This window comes from Oncorhynchus tshawytscha, linkage group LG28 (genome assembly GCF_018296145.1).
Source record: "Oncorhynchus tshawytscha isolate Ot180627B linkage group LG28, Otsh_v2.0, whole genome shotgun sequence".
Lineage (NCBI taxonomy): Eukaryota > Metazoa > Chordata > Actinopteri > Salmoniformes > Salmonidae > Oncorhynchus > Oncorhynchus tshawytscha.
The window spans coordinates 2,332,317-2,338,665 of NC_056456.1; the positions used below are offsets into that span (position 1 = coordinate 2,332,317).

General features: G+C 39.9%; 1 protein-coding gene across 1 annotated transcript in view; it reads left to right on the plus strand.

Moving 5' to 3' along the window:
• Positions 1-2,846: 2,846 nt before the first annotated feature.
• Positions 2,847-6,349, plus strand: part of LOC112236722 (zinc finger and BTB domain-containing protein 46-like) — a 208,698-nt gene continuing 205,195 nt past the window's right edge. Inside the window, exon 1 of the mRNA XM_042308260.1 lies at positions 2,847-3,198. The gene's annotated coding sequence lies outside the window, so the exon portion shown is untranslated. The remainder of the gene's footprint in view (positions 3,199-6,349) is intronic.

Consider the following 6,349-nt stretch of genomic DNA (forward strand, 5'->3'; position numbering starts at 1 on the left):
CAGGACCACTGGAAGCCGTACACTCCACATAGTTGAGCTTTATGGAAGAGTGGCTAGAAAAAAAGCCTTTGCTTAAAGAAAAAATAGTGGTGTTCGCCAAAAGGCATGTGGGAGACTCCCCAAACATATGGAAGGAGGTACACTGGTCAGATGAGAATAAAATTGAGCTTTTTGGCAATCAAGGAAAACGCTATGTCTGGCGCAAACCCAACACTTCTCATCCCCCCGAGAATACCATCCTCACAGTGAAGCATGGTGGTGGCACCATCATGTTGTGGGTATGTTTGGCAGGGACTGGGAAACAGGTCAGAATGGAAGGAATGGTGGATTGGGCTAAATACAGGGAAATTCTTGAGAGAAACCTGTTTCAGTCTTCCAGAGATTTGAGTCTGGGACTGAGGTTCACCTTCCAGCGGTACAATGACCCTAAGCATAATGCTAAAGAAGCAATCGAGTGGTTTAAAGGGAACATTTACATGTTTTGGAAAGGCCTAGTCAAAGCCCAGACCTCAATCCAGTTGAGTATATATGTGGTATGACTTAAATATTGCTGTACAACAGCGGAACCCATCCAACTTGAAGGAGCTGGAGCAGTTTTGCCTTGAAGAATGGGCAGAAATCCCAGTGGCTAGATGTGCCAAGCTTATAGAGACATACCACAAGAGACTTGTAGCTGTAATTGCTGCAAAAGGTGGCTCTGCAAAGTATTGACTTTGGGGGGTGAATAGTTATGCACGCTCAAGTTTTCTGTTTTTTTGTCATCTTTTTTTGTGTGTTTCACATTAAAACATATTTTGCATCTTCAAAGTGGTAGGCATGTTGTGTAAATCAAATGATACAAACCCCCCAAAAAATTCATTTTAATTTCAGGTTGTACGGCAACAAAATAGGAAAATTACAAGGAGATGAATAATTTTGCAAGCCACTGTACCTTCGCTTTCTTGGGTACAGGAGCGATGGTGGACTTCTTGAACAACAGACTAGCGTAGTGGGAAACTGAATTCATCTGTAAGCACTGCAGCCAGCTGGTCTGCACATGCCCTGAGGATGCAGTTTAGGGCCTGCAGCCCAGAACGCTTAAATGTCTTACTCACATTGGCCACAGAGATCGGGAGCACACAGTCCTCGTGAGCGGCCTGGGCCCACATCACCGATTTGGTGTTGTTTTCTTCAAAGCAGGCAAAGGAGGTGTTCAGCTTTTCTGGAAGCGGGCTGTCGGTGTTCGAGACGTGGCTGGCTTTCTCTTTATAATCTGGGATTATCTGGATATCTGCAACATGCGTCTTGTTCCTGGCAGAGATTGTGTTTGCAGCCACAGCCACTACACATCAGCATTACACTGACCAGCCCAGGGGATAGATAGAGAGAGAGAGAGAGAGAGAGAGACATAGACAGATAGATAGATAGATAGATAGATAGATAGATAGATAGATAGATAGATAGATAGATAGATAGATAGATAGATAGATAGATAGATAGATAGATAGATAGATAGATAGATAGATAGATAGATAGATAGATAGAGACTGTGTGACATACATACTTAATCCACATTGCCCAACAACCTCCCTGATCCGGCCCTCGGCTCCCAGCCCGATGAAGAGTGCTTCTTACCCCCTGCTGTGCCACACACACACACGCACACACACACACACACACACACGCACGCACGCACGCACGCACACACACACACACACACACACACACACACACACACACAGTCTCATTATCCTTACTTCCTCTTCACACGTACAACACAGACACACCTGCCCTTCCTCACTTCCTCTAAACAACCTCGACTTCACCCGCTTCCCCCCATTGCTCTCCCTGGCATAACACACCTCATCTGTCCTGTCCTGCAACTCTCCCTACATCCCCAAGACACTCTGGACTTCATTCTGAAAAGTTCACAAATGTTCTGTCTGTCTGTGCTGTAATGTCAGATTTAGCAACGAGACAAGCTTGGGTGAGGGCACTGAAATGGCTCCAAAGAGAAGGCTTCATATCTGATTGTGATAGACAATGAAAAGACATCAGTGGATGTAAAAAACAACAAACATATAATCTACAATTGACATGGATGGCATTTTTTGGATGTAGCTAATGTCTTCTTCAATCTGAGTAAGTATGATATAATTGGTGAATTCTGTTTTGAAGGGCTGCCCAACAGGTCCATCTGTCTGACTGCTGGGTGGTTTTCCTGTTTTACCACAAGAGGGTGTAGCTTGGTCCTTGCCTTTCATTCAAACCACACAGAGTGGACAGAGCTTGTCTTCTGTTCTCACTAACACCCACATACTGTCGATCACTCATGTTTAGACCCCTGTATAGACAAGCACATGCTTCTTCATGTAATAGCCTACTCACTCAGCCATTAAATATGGAAACTCCCGCATAAACTGTATTACCATGAGGTTGTCTCAATTCATATAAAACACTCTTTTTGCAGCAGTATATATTTATTGAAGAAACTCTTGAAATATGATACAGATACTGTAGATATAGGCAGAGCAATGCATTTCATGTAAATTATTGCACATTATAATGATATGATATCACACATTACACACACTATTTCATTTATATTGTTGTCCTGTCCATATGACAAGCCCGTTTAGCATAATAATAGCAATATTAATAATAATACATTAATATTATTACTATTGTTATTGTTCATGACACACTGAACACACCACAAATTGCCTACTATTTTCTTGATTTCATGATTTCACGTCGTGCTACTCAATTGCAATAATGACACTAATATTTATTTGAGCTGTCAGATATGTGGGAGAGTGCCTGGGGGGTTGGTCGCTGATAGAACGGTGTGTGTGTTGTTCATGTTGCCTCATTTCCTGAGTCTGCCCAAAGACAGGGAGATACGGGGACACAGAGCCAGTGAGAGAGCGCCCTAGGGAAAGAGAGGGAGAGAGACAGACACAGAGGGGGAAGCTGGTTCCTGATACCAAGACAAGGAAAAGCAAGGGAGGGACAGAGAGAGAAAAGGCTGGCGGAGACCGGGAGAGGGGGAGAAAACAGGGGAATAACATTTAGAGACACCAAAGGCGTAGGGGAGGAAAGAATAGAATACTGTGTTCTTCTGAACACCCCCCTTTCGTTCTCTCTTTCGCGCAGTCACACCAGATTGGACTCCAAAGAATCTACACCGCGTCTATCCCAGACCCCATGGGTTAACAGGTAGGCAATGTCTGCCGTGCTCTTTCATTGTATTTCCTTCTCCACCCCTTCCGTTTCAATTCAATATTGTCAATAATGTTGGTTTCATACTGCGATCCTCTGAAAAGGTTTACGTGTCTCCCTTTACAACAATTTAATGTGATTACTAGTTTTTTTTTTTCTGAGATGGTGAGCGTTGCTGCGCGCCCATTATAACCATTGAACAACGTAACTCTTCTTAATGAATGTCACAAGTTGAAGCGGTGCATCGTGACTTTAGCATTAACGGGTGGTGTTCGGTGTGCCTGCATCGTGTCACGGTATCATGTCAGAAGTGTGTTTTGACAGCTCCTCTGCGCGATGCGTTAGAGCGACATGCTGGAAGTCCAGTCCTCTTTTTGTGTTGCCGAGATACGTGACAAGCCAGATGTCTACTTACGTGAATGTTTCATGTTGTTCATTATGAGATGCTGTCATTTGATATTGGACAGTAGAATAACTGTACACGTGCATTTGGGTAGGGGTTGGAGAAACAAGACATGGGCTAAAGGCACATTTATTCGATATTGCAGAATAAAACGCTGTAATCATATGGCGAGTCGTTTTCACTGTAATAAAGCCCTCCGTCACCGAATGTATCCATAGACCCTGAATATTGAGGCAACTGTCAAAGTGTTGACCTCAATTTTAGAGCCATTGTCACCTCACTGGGCAAGAACGGGTTGAATCAACGTTTCCACGTCATTTGAGCAGAAACATTCAATGTGATGATGCTGAATCAACGTGGGAAAAGTGATTGGATTTGCAAAAAGAATTTCAGATATTTTTTCACTTAACTTCTGAACCCAAATCCAAAAACACAGTGACATTTTTTGTTGTTGATTTCCAGTAGAATTGACATTAGTTGACAACTCAACCAAATGTAAATCAAAAGTAGACATTGAACTGACTGGACGCAGATAGCTGTCACTGATCGTGATGCCCTGGTTGTAGTATCCGTTCTTTGAGGTCAGTCGGGGGTATTTCAAATGAAATGTTAGAAGCTTGGCAGGCAAGGGCTTAACCCCTCTTCTCCCACTACTCCTCCCTTGGTTAACCTCTGAAAGGGCTTTTCTCCAGCTGGACATTTGTGCTGTGTCAACCCCCGACCCTAAAGTACCAGACGAGAGAGGGGGATTTCAGGCTCCAGACTTGTAGCGCTGCGCGATGTACATCTGATCCGTCCGCAGGCGCTTCTTGAGTTGACTGGATGTGTGGCGTCCAGTGTCTTCCTTTGAGGCTGAAATAAACTGAAATGCCAGGCCAAACTGCTGATATGCTTTGCCTGTCTCTCTTGGCCTGTTATTGTGGACGTCTCCCTCTCTGTCTGCCCCCTCAACGTGGTTGGTTCCCTCTTCCTCCATTTTCTACTGTGATCAGAATATGAAAGGGGAACAACCCCACTTTATTCATACGCTGACAACACCACAATGGTCGCGTTCCCCTGCTCAGTGGCCGTTTACACTAGGAAGCCAGTCACTTCCAACGGAAGGAAAGCGAGAGAAGCTGAGGAGGCAGGGGCCCGTTGAGTGGTGCGAGCATGGGCCAGGGGGATACAGTTGGGGAAAGAGTTTTATTCAAATCCTCTGCGATATCGCGAAATGAGTGACCAATTGAAGTTCAACCAGAGCGTCCAGTGACGTGCAGTCAGAGTTGAAAGGATAGGCAGAGCTTACCCTGTGTTAATCTAACAAACTGTTATGAAAAGCCAAGTAAAAAAAATCACATTATATAAACGATTGTCATTCTTTTTTGTATCCAATTTTTTCTTCTTCAATTATTCCTTTTGTTTGTTTGCTTTTAATGCTTTTTTATGCTCAAAAGCTCAATATTTGCTAAACCTGCCCGGAAAGGTGCCAAAGTCTATTCATACATATATATATATATATAATACATATATATATATACATACGTCTATTCACTTTGAATGGATGGAAAGGAAGGCTTTCCATCCATTCAAAGTCTATTCATATATATATATATATATACATATAGCCTTCTTTTCTATCCATTCAGTCTATTCATATATATATATATATACACATATAGCCTTCCTTTCTATCCATTCAGTCTATTCATATATATATATATATATACATATAGCCTTCCTTTCTATCCATTCAGTCTATTCATATATATATATATATATATACATATAGCCTTCCTTTCTATCCATTCAGTCTATTCATATATATATATACACATATAGCCTTCCTTTCTATCCATTCAGTCTATTATATATATATATATATATATATATATATATATATACATATAGCCTTCCTTTCTATCCATTCAGTCTATTCATATATATATATATATACATATAGCCTTCCTTTCTATCCATTCAGTCTATTCATATATACATATATATATACATATAGCCTTCCTTTCTATCCATTCAGTCTATTCATATATATATATATATACATAGAGCCTTCTTTTCTATCCATTCAGTCTATTCATATATATATATATATACATAGAGCCTTCTTTTCTATCCATTCAGTCTATTCATATATATATATATATATACATATTAGCCTTCTTTTCTATCCATTCAGTCTATTCATATATATATATATATATACATATAGCCTTCCTTTCTATCCATTCAGTCTATTCATATATATATATATATACATATAGCCTTCTTTCTATCCATTCAGTCTATTCATATATATATATATATACATATAGCCTTATAGCCTTCCTTTCTATCCATTCAGTCTATTCTATTCATATATATATATATATATATATATACATATAGCCTTCCTTTCTATCCATTCAGTCTATTCATATATATATATATATACATATAGCCTTTCCTTTCTATCCATTCAGTCTATTCATATATATATATATATACACATATAGCCTTCCTTTCTATCCATTCAGTCTATTCATATATATATATATATATATATACATATAGCCTTCCTTTCTATCCATTCAGTCTATTCATATATATATATATATACATATAGCCTTCCTTTCTATCCATTCAGTCTATTCATATATATATATATATATATATACACATATAGCCTTCCTTTCTATCCATTCAGTCTATTCATATATATATATATATATATACATATAGCCTTCCTTTCTATCCATTCAGTCTATT